A 14,090-nucleotide genomic window follows, 5' to 3' on the forward strand; every position below is an offset into this window, starting at 1 on the left:
AGATAGATAGATAGATAGATAGATAGATAGATAGATAGATAGATAGAGATAGATAGATAGAGATAGATAGATAGATAGACAGACAGACAGACAGACAGACAGACAGATAGATAGATAGATAGATAGATAGATAGATAGATAGATAGATAGACAGATAGACGCACACACACAATAGAGGACACAGGGTGAAGTAACTCTTTGTTCTACAGTGAGAGAATGATATAAACATCTCTCATTCATCCAAGAAATATGGATTGAGCATTTACTATAGGACAGATGCTGAAATATAGTAGTGAACAACACAAGTAGGCTCCCTGTCCTCATTGAGCTTGCCATCTATCGTGAAAGAAAAACATTAAGTGCATGGCTTACAAATGTGACAAATATTAAGAAGGAGAATTCAAGCAACCAACAGGCTTCTAAACTAGAGGTGATCTGAATTGAGAAAGTCTTCTTCGAGGTAATGGCATGACTTTATGTTTCATCTAGATATATGGATGTCATTTCTTTAGAGATTTTAAAATACCAACAACTGAAATTTCAAATTTATATTTGTGGATATAATAATTGTAATAGAGTCATCTTAAAGAGTAATTCTGAAGTTCCTAATTATGGTTAAAATTACCTTGAGAAATCCCTTAAGTTGCCCAAAATATTCAGTGTATGAATATTTATATGGTATTAACAATCTTGAATTTTAACTGAGCCCTGTGCTCCTAGAAAATAGCAAAGGTTAAGAAACCTCCCATCCCTTTGTGTTCTAGGAAATGACTTACGGTAAAGAATGACATTTCCCATATAACACAGGTAAGACTTATCAATGCCCCCAATTTACCTATGATGAAACCAAACACAGATCTTTCAAACATATGGGAACATTCTTAACCTCATAAATTGAAAGCTAAACCGCTCATCCCCACTAACCAATGGAAACAAGATGCTTACTAACCAAATTTTGGTTAAGCTTTTTTCCTTTCCCAAAATCCCTGAACTTTGGCTTACCCTCAAGTTGAGCCAGCACACAACTTTCCTTAAACAGTACCCCCAAGAGAGCAGACAGGTCTCAGAGTCAAACATTCTCTGTCAGATCATGCCATCCTTTCATCCTTCTTCCCCAGACCCAGTTCATTCTAGCCTAGTTTACTCCTCTCTATAAAAGAAAAGCCAAACTTTTTTTTTTGCCTAACTCTTGAGATGCTTGCCCTTCTCTACCTTGTAATAATCCCTGCAAATAAAATCTCTCTTTACTGTGTCCAAGTTTGGTTTTTATTTGACACTACACACTGGAAACCAACACAATATTTCTCAATAAGGACAATACAATGAGGTTCACTCCAGCATTTAAAGAGCTTAATGTTTTCCAACTTGTTCAGCAGATAAAATATTTACTTGGCAATGTGGCACCAAAAAATATGTGGCTTCAAATGCTACAATCACAGAGCAAAATGTTCACATCATGTGAGCCCTGAGAGTAACTGAGATTGAAGTAACAGCAAAGGCCTCTCTCTGGCCCAACCTCATGCCAAAATGTGTGCCCCTTGAGTAGAGTGGCTGGTGTAAAAAAATACCTATATACATACCATTTTTTTCTTCATTCTTTCACTTCATCTTTCCTTTTTCTGGACACATATAGTTGAATCCTGTTAAGTGAAATGCAAGTGTAATTTGTCATCTCCACGCTCTAAAACACTACAACAAGAAAGGAGACAAAAGACAGAAAATCATAATAAAATCTTATCTTCAGGAATCCTTAAGAGAATATGTCATTCTGAAATGCTGAAGATTTCCTCACTTAAATCTCCTTATAAAAATCTTTCTAAATTGCATTGCTTATTTCACTATGTTCTTAAAGTACTCTATAACTTAATCTGTTCTTAGATGATATATGATTAATGTTATTTTAAAATAAAAGTCCACTCTAGTGTACAGCAGTGGTAGCTGCATGACCTACTGTGGTGGATAAGACTGAGTATTGCTGAGCTTTGTGAGCTGTTTTGTTTTGTTTTATGGAAACTGTCTCCTTTCTATCGTTAAAGTTTCATTTTTTTTCACTTCCGTCATAATATCTGCCTGTCACAACAACTCTTCTCCTTCCAAATGCTGCTTTTTATATGCTTTAGATTGAAAAGGAAGGGCGAACAGAAATTTTCATACTTCTAGGACGTGTTTGAGAGTATCCCAACTTTGAGAGAGGGCTCCAGGAACTTTTCTCTGTAAGAGATTATCTACAAATGAACTGCATAAGCTTTAGTATTTTCATCTTGTTCTTCCCATCTTGGCTGTGCAGAGCTCTCTTTATTTCCTGACTTCTAGCTATATTCCAAGTGTCAAAAAAGTAAAATGAAAAGAACATCTTGGAAGAGCATAATGATAGTAGTAAGGATGAAAGCTATTTTTTGGAGAATTGGAAGAGGCAGGCTGACAAATCATGTTAAAAGGTTTGGTTGAAAAGATCAATTCTCTCTCAGGTAATGCAATTTCCAGATTAGTGATTTTTTTAAATAGATAGCAGAATCTGGAAGTATGACTTAATGAAAAAGAGTACTGGACTTGAGGCAGAGTACTTGATTCAAACTAAAGTCCTGTCATATATTAACTGTATGACCTTGAATAAATGATTGATTGATCCACACTAATTTTTAGTTTCTCAACTATCAAATAGAAATAGGATTATTTGCTCTGCTTGTAAAACAGTGTTGCTGTCAAGATCCAAAAAAGCAATATATTTTAGAAGTGGCTTATAAAAGTATTAGAAGTGAATATTGCCTAAATACCACTATTCATGGAAAAAGTTTATTTTTTCAATAAAAATTATATAGATTAAATGTATGCAACATGATGTTTATATATATATATACACATATAACAGTGAAATAATTACTACAGTCAAGCAAATTAATATACCTATCTCACATAGTTACCTTTTTTGTGTGTCTCCTTGAAAGCACCTGAAGTCTAATCTCTTACCAAAATTTCCATGTGCAACACAGTATTACTAACTACAGTCATCATGCTGTAAATTAGAACTCTAGACATATTCATACTACAGAACCATAACTATGTATCCATTGACCTACATCTCCCCATTTGTCCCACCTCTCCAGCCCTGGTAACCACTGTTCTACCTCTGTTTCTTTGTATTTCACTTTTTAGTATATCCCATGTAAGTGTGATCATGCAACACTTTTCTGTCTAGCTTATTTCACTTAGCAGAATGTCCTCCAGGTTTATCCATGTGGTCTCAAATGGGCATCTCCATTTTTAAGGCTGAATAATATTCCATTATATATATACATACGTCACAATTTCTCCATCCACCCATCCTTCCATTGACAGACACTTAGGTTGTTTCTGTGTCTTCGCTGTTGTGAATAATGCAGCAATGAACATGAGAGTGCAGATATTTCATCAAGGTACTGATTTCATCTCCTTTGAGTATATACACAGAAAAGGGATCACTGCATCATGTAGTAGTTCTATTTTTACTTTTTGAGGAACCACCATATTGTTTTCCATAAAGGCTATATCAATATATATGCTTACCAACAGTGTACAAAAGTTCCCTCTTCTCTACTCCCTGGCCAACACATGTCTCTTGCCCTTTTGATAATAGCCATCCTGACAGGAATGAGGTGATATCTCATTATGGTTTTGATTTGCATTTCACTAATGATTAGTGACATTGAAGATTTTTTTTCATTTATCTGCTAGCCATTTTATGTCTTCTTTGGAGAACTGTTGATTCAAGTCCTTAGCCCATGTTTCAATCAGGATATTGGGTTTTTTAGTTTTGCTTTGTTTTGTGTCATTGAGTTGTAGGAGTTTCTTACATATTTTGAATATTACCCTCTTATCAGATGTATGGTTTTCAAATATTTTCTCCCAATATGTTGGTTGCCTTTTTATTTTGTATTCACAAGTTTTCTGTAATGCAACTGCATCATATTATTCATGGTAGTTCTCCCAAATTTTCTGATAATACAAAGCACTTAGAACCATGCTTCTCAAACATTAATCAGCACAGAACCATGTTAAAATGTGTTGTTAAATTTGGATTGAGATTTGGATGCTAGGAATCTGACTATGCTTCCAGATGATGCAGATGCAGTTTGAGAAGCACTTTCATAACCTAAAGCAGTGATTCCCAATGTTAGAAATGCAAATTCTCAAGCCCCGCCCCACACTTACTGAATCAGAAGCTAGAAGGGAGAGGGGAGCAACATTCTCAAGTCTGTTTTAACAAGCTCTGCAGGTGCTTCTGGTGTATTAGTAAAGCTTGAGAACAACTGGCCTACAGCGCATATTGAATACCACATTTCTAGGCCATGTCTCTGGAAATTCTGGTATAATAGATTTGGCTCAGGGCTCTGGAATTTGTTTTTAATCACCCATTCCTGGTGTATCTTATCTTCAGGTAAATTTGGGAAACACTGCTATAGCGATGGAGTCTCACCTTCAGGACCCTTTCATGTTGCCTTCAATTAGCCCTAGTATTGAGAACACTGCCGTAAAACATCCCCCATTCCGTGTAATAATTCAGTAAGTCTCTGCTGAGCATTTCTATGAGTTAGACAGTATGTTGTACACCATTTGAAGTCCCATTTCCAACGGTCATTTATCCTAAGAGAGACTTAGATATTAGCAACTCTGTAGCCATGTGAAGAGTTTATTAATATTTCTTTCCAATTGAAACTGCCATTGCAAACATTATAACTGAGAAAATTATTACAGTGAAAGAGATCTGATCTAATCAACTCTATCTGGCTTCTAACCTCCAAGCTGAGCCTGTTCATTCCTGGGAATAGGCTGCACTAACTTTGGAAGGAACTTAGTTTATAGTTTAACTTTGAAACAAGGACAATAATAGCCCCTTCCTGAAACAAACCCCCTTCTTGCCTGAGGACTAGATTGCCTTTGTAGGACTAACAAATTAGCCACAAGATTAGAGATCATGGTTTAGGAGTCATGCAGCTAGATTTTGGCCCTCCTCAAATCGCTCCTGAGGATAACATCTTGAGATATTTTTGCAGACCCTGCACCTGACGGATCAGCTGGCACCACCTGAATCAATAAATTGGTTCATCTGGTCTTGTGGCCCCCACCCAGGAACTGACTCAATGCAAGAGGAGAGCTTCCACTCCCTGTGATTTTATCTCTGACCCAACCAATCAGCACTCCCACCAACTCACTGGCCGCTACAGAGTTTTCAGGGAGACTGATTTGAGTAATAATAAAACTCCAGTCTCCCATACAGCCAGCTCTGTGTAAATTAAACTCTTTCTCTCTGGCAATTTCCCTGTCTTGATAAATCCGGTCTGTCTACACAGCAAGAAGGAGAACCTGTTGGGCATTACACTGTTAGAGATTAGCAATTCTGTAAACATGTAGAGTTTGTTTCTTTCTGTGAAGACTTCTTTATCTCTCAAGAGGGTCCTTTGGCAACATTTGATCAGAACATTTGATACTACAAAGAGGCCAAAACATTGCCCTCAGGACACATGAGCCAATTTGTTATTCAAAATGAAAACAGTTTTGTTTTATTTTCAACTGACTACATCTGTAGCATATATTAACTCAATGATTAATATAACAAAAAGTAAAAGTAGCATTATAATCTTTTCCCAAACAATGCAAACTGGGCTAATGTTAATTAATTCATCATTCATTCATATATTCATTCATATCATGCATCACATGGTTTTTACCTGAAAATTTCAACTTCTATTTTAGATTCAGCAGGTACATGTGCAGAGTTGTTACATGGATATATTGTGTGATGCTGAGGTTTGGGTATGAATGATCCTATCACCCAGATAGTAAACATAGTGACGCAGAATTTTTGCTCCTTAGTTCAGCCAAATCTGGGTTCCTGTGTCACGACCAAGAAAGATTAGGCATACGGACACACGGGAGGGTGAGGAGAGCAGAATTTGTTGGGTGAAAAGGCAAAAACAAAAACAAAAAACAAAACAAACAAAAACTCTCAGCAAAGCTAGAGGGATTCCTGCCAACAGGCTTCCACCTCACAGATCAAATACCAGGCCACCTTCAGATTGAATACCAAGATGAAGAGCCCAGGCTCCTCCTTGCACAAGGCACAAACTTCCAGTGGCTCCACCCCATTCCCCCAGTGTGCATGTGGGCATTATTCAGAAAGAATCCATCAGGAAAGGGTGGGCAAACAGAGGCAGTTCTCCCTCCAGGTCACGGGTTTCATCTGGGACCAGCAGTCTGGTCTTTTAGCCTTCAGGCTGTTTTAGGCTTGAAGGTGAAGTTTCTCCAGAAACCCTCGGCTGTCTCCTGTCTCTATCAATAGTACCCAACAGGTAGCTTTTCAACTCTTGCCCGCCTCCCATCCCTCTCGCTTCTAGTAGTCCTGTGTCTATTGTTTCTATCTTTACATCCATGTGTATCTCATGGTGAGCTCTCACTTATAAGTGAAAACACACGGTTATTTGGTTTCCTGTTTACATTGATAGGCTTAGGATAACGGCCTCCAGCTGCATCCATGTTGCTGCAAAGGACATGATTTTGCTCTTTTTTATGGCTACATAGTATTACATGGTGTATATGTACCACATTTTCTTTATTCAATCCACCATTGATGGACCTAAGTTGATTTCATGTCTTGGCTATTGTGAGTAGTGCTGCAATGAACAAATGAGTGTCTGTGCCATTTTGATAGAATGCTTTATATTCCTTTGCATATATACCCAGTAATGGGATTGCTGGTTCACATGGTAGTTCTATTTTCAGTTCTTTCAGAAATCTCCAAACTGCTTTACACAGTGGCTGAACTAATTTACAATCCCACCAACAGTGTGTAAGTGTTCCTTTTTCTCCACAGCCTCACCAGCATCTGGTTTTGTTTTGTTTTGTTTTGTTTTACATTTTATTTTCACTTAACTTGTGAGTTCCAGGGGTACATTCAATGATTTATTATATAGGTAAACTTGTGTCATGGAGGTTTTTTGTACAGATTATTTCATCACCCAGGTATTAAGCTTAGTACCCATTCATTGTTTTTACTGATCCTCTCCCTCCTCTCGCCCTCTACCCTGATAGGCCCCAGTGTGTGTTGTTCCCCTCTATGTGTCCATGTGTTCTTATCATTTAGCTCCCACTTATAAGTGAGAACATGTGGTATTTGGTTTTCTGATCCTGCATTAGTTTGCTAAGGATAATGGCCTCCAGCTCCATCCATGTTCCTGCAAAGGACATGATCTCATTCTTTTCTGTGGCTGTATATATACCATGGTGTCTATGGGACCACTATTTTCTTTATCCAGTCTACCATTCATAGGCATTTAGGTTGATTCCATGTCTCTGCTATTGTGAATAGAGCTGCAAAGAACACATGTGTGTATGTATCACATGGTTATTGAGAATTCACTGAATGGCTGAGTGCTGGGCACTTGTAAATGTTTATCTGTAATGTATTTTAAAATACTTTAGCATAAACAATGTGATATACCCTAAATGTGTGTTTTTTTTCTTTGTTGTCCTAAACAAAAACTGCCTGTCCCTGAACTTCAGGGTCATCAACTAACATACACAGTACTTGGAAAGGCCACATTTTAGAACCAGCTAGTACAAGGTTTCAGTCATCCTTACACATAGCATTCTTCTACATATCAAACAGAGGTTTCCATGAATTAGTATGAAGAATATGAGAAAATCGTTTTCTTTGGTAAAATTAGTGGCTTGTTAATTAGTATAGTGAATATTAGAAATGGATACCCACTAGTGAAATTAGTGGTATTCAAAATAGGTGGTTAGAGTAGGGCATTTTAGAGCTTCCTTCCCCACTCCCATGTTTCCATGAATAGGGGTAAGAGTCTAGTGAACAGTTCATCTTCATCCTTCATCTTGCACCATTTGGAATGACACTTAAGGCTTGAACTCTTGAATCTAATCATTGATTCAGACAATTCTGGCAGCTGGTGCTAACTATAAAGATAACTGAATCCTGACTCTAAATTGATGTTGCATCTGCTTTCAGTGAAACTTAAAAGAACTGAATAACTGGGATTTTACAGAGTTTATCAGAATAGATAATATACGCTGGCTTTGCCTTTTATTAATCCTTACTTGTTTAATAAGTGATTATTTGAGTGGCCCGATTTAGTCTAAGACTTGTTTTCATCATAACCTGCAGAAGAGATTCTGGGGGAGCACCCAGCTTCACCCATCTCTAACTATTAGCAGCTTCTGTTATCTATAAAACAGAAATACTCATTGTGCTTGCCTAGATTGGTTTACATCAGTTCTTCCAAAGAAACACTGGTGAGAAAAGCCAAACAAGATCCTTGTCTTTGCGGAACTATCCTCCTACAAGTAGACAGACATTAATCACAGATCATCTAAATAAAATGTAAAATGCAACCGGGACAAGTACTCTAAGGAAGAGTTACATGGGACAATGAGAGCATACAATAGGGATTCTAACCTTGCCAGGGAGTTTGAGGAAGTCAGCTGCCATGGATTGAATCTTGTCTCCTCATCCCCAAATTCATACTTAAAGTCTTAACCTCTGATGTGATTTGGCTGTGTCCCCACACAAACCTCATCTTGAATTGTAACTCCCACAATTCCCACACGTCGTGGGAGGGACCCAGTGGGAGGTAACTGAATCATGGGGGTGGGTCTTTCCCATGCTATTCTCATCATAGTGAGTAAGTCTCACGAGATCTGAAGGTTTTATAAAGGGGGGTTTCGCTGCACAAGCCCTCTTCTCTTGTCTGCTGCCATGTGAGACATACCTTTCACCTTCCACCATGATTTTGGGGCCTCCCCAGCCACGTGGAACTGAGAGTCCATTAAACCTCTTTCTTTTGTAAACTGCCTGGTCTCAGGTATGTCTATATTAGCAACGTGAAAATAGACTAATACAACCTCCATGTGACTGTATTTGGAGATAAGGAATTTAAGAGATACTTAGGTTAAATGAGGTTATAAGGGTGGGGCTCCAGTATGGCAGGATTGGTAGTTTTATAAGATTCTCTCTCTCTCTCTCTCTCTGTCCATCTGTCAATCTCTCTCTGTCCGTCAATCTCTCTCTCTACCTCTTTGTCCCTTTCTCCTTCTCTCCCTCTGCCCCTTCCCAAGGAAAGGTCACATGAGGACACAATAGGGAGTTGGCCATCTGCAAGCCAGGAAGAGAACCTTCAACAAGAACCTAATCTGCCAGCACCTTGATCCTGGACTTCTCAGCCTCCAAAATGGAGAGAAACAAATTTCCATTGTTTATGCCACCCCATTTGTGGTATTCTGTTCTAGCAGTCCAAGCAGAATAAGACAGCAATCATAAGGAGAGACTATGAGGTAGAAAGTGTGAAGAAGGATGAATAGGAGTTAACCATGTGGAGGGAGTAGGGGAAGAAGAGAATTCCAGAAAGAGGAAAGAGCCTGGAGATAGGAAGCAAGGCAATTTCCTTGAGGACTAAGAGAAAGTGGAAGTGGCTGGCTGGCAGGGTAGTGTATGACATGATCAGATTTTACATTTAAAGGATTTGGGGAAGAATGGGTTGGGGGAGGAAAAGAGCTCAGGTTGAACAAATATGTTGTTGTAGTTCAGGTGAGACATGAGGATGGCTTGGACTCGGGCGTTGGTGCTGATGGTAGTAGAGCTGGAGAGCAGTGGATAGATTCAAGGAGAGAAATCAATAAAATTTAATGATGGGTTAGACATGAGTTGGAGAAAAGGGGATTATCAAGAATATATCCTGGGTTTTTGGCCTGTTCAACTTGTTCACTGAGACAGAGAATATTAGAAGAGGACCAGGATTAGGGAGGAAAGAATATTAGGCTGGTTTTAAATTCTGTGTCCAGTAGGATGCAAGCAATATAAATGAATTCCAATTATCTAAAAACAAGAAATTGGAGGAGACAAGAACTCGCCAAATCAAAGGAAGCTAGAGCAAAATGCCTGAAAACCAGAGAGTGTCTTTGGACAAGCATCATCTGGCCAGGAGACCCTGACACTACAAGCATGATGCCACTGTACTACCAAAGATTAATCCTAATCCCGTCTTCATTTATGTTCTTCTTACTTAAATTTACAATCCCAGGCAGCAGTGTCTAATTGATGAGGTGACACACCCAAGCCTTGGCTTCTATAAGTATAGGGAGAGAGAGAATCTGACACCTTCATGTCAGTAGTGGGAGATGAAGCATTTATATTTCCTAGACTATATTCACTGGGGAATGCTTCCAAATAGAGAGTACAGCGTACAGAAACAACATGGTTAAATACTAGACAGTCAGAAATAAAATGGCAAACATATACCACAACATTCACTCACATCCTTCTTCTCAAAATTACACTGCCCAAAAGATTGCTCCTCCTAATGTAATATAGGTATTACTTGTACAGGTTGAGCATTCTTCATCCAAAAATCTAAAATCTGAAATGCTCCAAAATTCAAAACTTTTTCAGTACCAATATGATGCCACAAGCAGAAAATTTTACACCCAAAAGTGGAAAATCTGACCTCATGAGACTGATCATAGTCAAAACACATATACAAAATTACTTACAGTATTACATAAAACTACCTTAAGCCTATGTATATAAGGTGTATATGAAATGTAAATGAATTTCATGTTTAGACTTGGTTGTCATACCCAAGATATGTCATTATGTACATGCAAATATCCAAAATCCAAAAAAATCCAAAATCTGAAGCACTTCTGGTCCCAAGCATTTTGGATAAGGGGTATTACAAAAGCACATTCCTTTTCCAAATGAAGATAATCACAAATCTCATCAATTACTCTATTTAGTTACAAATCTACAGTCTCCAGGTTATATCCTTTCTCCGTCTAGTTACACTGTGATATGTATTCTGTAGTCCAAATGATAAATTTTAGAATTAACCTCCACTAATAAAACATATATATTTTATTCTACTATAGAGTAAACAGAAAAGAACTGTGTTCACCAGACTTGGTTTTTGGGTAGTAAAATCAAATGTGGCCTTAATGGAATGTTCTTTTTCAGCCTCAAGAATTCTATGATCCATTAGTCCCCGTTAGAGATTTCCATAGTCATCCCATTTCATACCCTGCTGCCATTATGGGGACCAGGCCCAGCACTTATTCCTCCAGTGATAAGTGACCCGCCTGGCTTCTCCCCTCTCAGGGACTCACTATTCCTACTGAAATCAAGAAATCAATTTATATTTCAGCTTCTCAAACAACCTGCAAAGAACAACCAGTACACCCCTTTTGAAATATGTCAGAGCTTTGCTTTGAATACAATGTATATCTCAAAAGCCCTAATGAAAGGAATGTTTTCTGGGCCTGCTTTAGGGATACATTTTTGGATGGGTGGCAGGACACCTATGATAAATCAAATCCAAGATTTCAATCTCCCACTTACTTTAATAATCTTCTCCATGTTATTCTAAGGCATTTGTGACACCTGAAGTTCAGATGTAAGGTCAAGTTAGTGTTAACCAGCCCAGCTTCTCTCTATCACATGGCATCAGGAATCCCTGGTAAGTGAACTCATTTTGATAGGTTCAGACTAATCCAAAACATTTCTCCATCTCTGGTCATACGCCCTAAAATTCTATTCTTATATATGTGATTGTTACTGATATAAACTGGGGGAGTCCTACAATCTTTTGACGTCTAAGCCTTCTCCTCCTGGGTGTTACTTTATAATTGTTGTCCTGAGGCTGCCTGGGTTTCTAACTCTAGATATAAATTTGCAAATCATTCTAGTTCCTTCTAGCAGCATAACCACTTCATTTAAGGAAACAGTAGTCACATTTTGATTCCGTGAGCCTATGTATCCTCCTAATATCCTTCTAATAAATTCCTTTGTTTTTTTGTGTTTGTTTGTTTTTGCTGAAGGAAACTAGCATGTTTTCTGTTATTTGTAATCAAAAGCATCTTAACTGAAAGAATTTGGAATCAGGAAGTAGGCTGTTACATAAAGCCATGAAAGTGTCCTTAGTATTTTGGGAAGACAATGTAGAAGTATATAGCATACAATGACTAAATGGTAATTAAATTATCTTTCTTGGTTACCTGAGCTCAACTGCCCAACAGGATATAAAGCTCTGGGAGACAATGTTGCCACCACCAGTGAAGAATTCAAACAATTCAGTGACTATGGGTAGAAGTTAGTGCTTTTGATGGCATTAGCAATCTTAAAGAAAGGTTATCAAATTTGAATACGTAAATTTTTGTCTCATGGTATGAACTAAAACCTAGGAACTTTTAGTTACTGGGCTAACAGCACCTCTTACCTTGCAAACCAAAACCAAAACCAGACATTCACCACTCCCAACATTAATCCACTTTTGGGCTGCCACATTTCAATATTAATCCAGCTAGTTCTCACATGAAAGTAATAGTTGATTGTGAAAGAGTGATTTGAAAAGAATTTGGATGAGGGCACAGGGAAAGATCCCTCCCAAGTAAGCTCCATTACAACAATCCCTACTTTTCTGAATGACCAGGCTTGAAAAATAGACAAAAACTGAGGTCACTTTGGAGGTCCTACAGCCACAGAGGACCATAAACATGTTCTAAGACAAATGGGGGTATTGGAAGGGGCAACATCTAAGAAAAGAGGCAGATGTCTATTAGAGATATGTTGAAATTGAGATATTTTGAGACATACAAAAAAAAAAAGTAGGTAACTGGACATACAGACCTCAAACTCCAAGTCTGAAACAGAAATACTAGTTTGAAAATATCTTGTATATACATACTCACTAAAGCAATGGGTTTGAATGGCATGAGTTAGGAAGGCAGTGAAAATTGAGAAGTTCCAGGACTGGGCCTTAAGGAAATGCCTACATTTAAAAGCCAGGAAGAAGAAGAATCCATCTGAGACAAAATAATTGACCAGAGATGTTGAAAACCAAGAGACTGTGTCTTGCAGAAGTCAAGGGAAGACTGTTTAAAAGAGTCGAGACAGATAAGCGTTGTTGAATGCTACTGCGATGTGAAGTCAAAGGAAGATTTAAAAATACCTCAGGAATTCACAACATGAGGGGCATTGGTGACTTTCATGATTGCTATTTTAATGGAGGGTAGGACCAGAAGCCAGGCTGGAGTAGGCTGAGCAGTGAGTGAGAGGTGGCGAATTGTAGACAGCTGGTATCATTAACAACCGCTTGGAGAAATGTGGCTGTGAAGAGGGAGCAGGACAGGCAGTACCTGAAAGAATAGAACATCTTTTTGTTCTGTTTTGTCTAGTTGAAGAAACTGGATTGTTTTAAAGTCAAAAGGGCAAATATAAAAGGCAAAATTGAATATACATGAACAAAAATTGGATAAAAATAGTATAATGTTACAGAGAAAATGAGAGGTTTTAAAGTCCAACGCATGGGTGGTAGTAAGCCTCAGCCAGGAAAAGGGTATCATCGCTCTATCATAACAAGATGTGAGGCTCAGTGCCGAGAAACGTGTTTTGTGTTTGAAACAGAAAAGATGAGGGAGTTCCCAAAAGCTAGCTGCTATTTCTCTGTAAAGGAAAGAAGGCATCTGCCAAGCATAAAGGTGTTAGAGTAGGGTTTCTCATCTCGGCATACTGACATCGTGGACCAGACAATTCTACACTGTGTGGGAATGTCCTGTGAGTTGTAGAATGTTGAGCAGCATCCTTGGCTCTTACCCACTAGATTTCCGTGACACTCCTGCCCACCCTGAACAGTGACAGTCAGAACTGCCTTCAGGTATTGCCAAATGTCACCGAGGGGTAGGAGACATAACTGCTCCTCCCACCACACCCCCACTCTCTTGTGACAACCACTGGGTTGGAGAGAGTAGAAGACAATGGACAAAGTCTGAAAGTGTCTTGTTAAGTGGGAAAGTAAATCAACCAAATAGACACAAGGGGCTTGCCCGACAGTGTTTAGGATCATTTGAAGTCAGATTTGAAACTTGAGGAAATCAATCTGCCATACCGTACTTTTTCTGCTAAGGCCTGGGCTGCTAGGGCGCAGGTAGTGAAAAAGTTGATGTTTCCTAAAGTTAGAGGTTTGGACAAAAAAAAAAGATGAAGTAGAAAAGTGCTTGAGATACTGGCAAAGCACTTCTTGAAATTACGAACCACAGAATCTAAGTAG

At 38.4% G+C, this 14,090-nt stretch overlaps 1 long non-coding RNA gene across 1 annotated transcript in view; it reads right to left on the bottom strand.

Annotated features, from left to right (window-relative positions):
- Positions 1–13,072, bottom strand: part of LOC111547283 — a 337,398-nt gene extending 324,326 nt beyond the window's left edge. The window contains exons 1-2 of the long non-coding RNA XR_002733077.1: positions 12,993–13,072; positions 1,581–1,689 (exon numbers count right to left, since the gene is read on the bottom strand). This is a non-coding gene — a long non-coding RNA (uncharacterized LOC111547283). The remainder of the gene's footprint in view (positions 1–1,580; positions 1,690–12,992) is intronic.
- Between the last annotated feature and the right edge of the window lie 1,018 nt (positions 13,073–14,090).

This window comes from Piliocolobus tephrosceles, chromosome 5 (genome assembly GCF_002776525.5).
Source record: "Piliocolobus tephrosceles isolate RC106 chromosome 5, ASM277652v3, whole genome shotgun sequence".
In the NCBI taxonomy this organism is placed as follows: Eukaryota; Metazoa; Chordata; class Mammalia; order Primates; family Cercopithecidae; genus Piliocolobus; species Piliocolobus tephrosceles.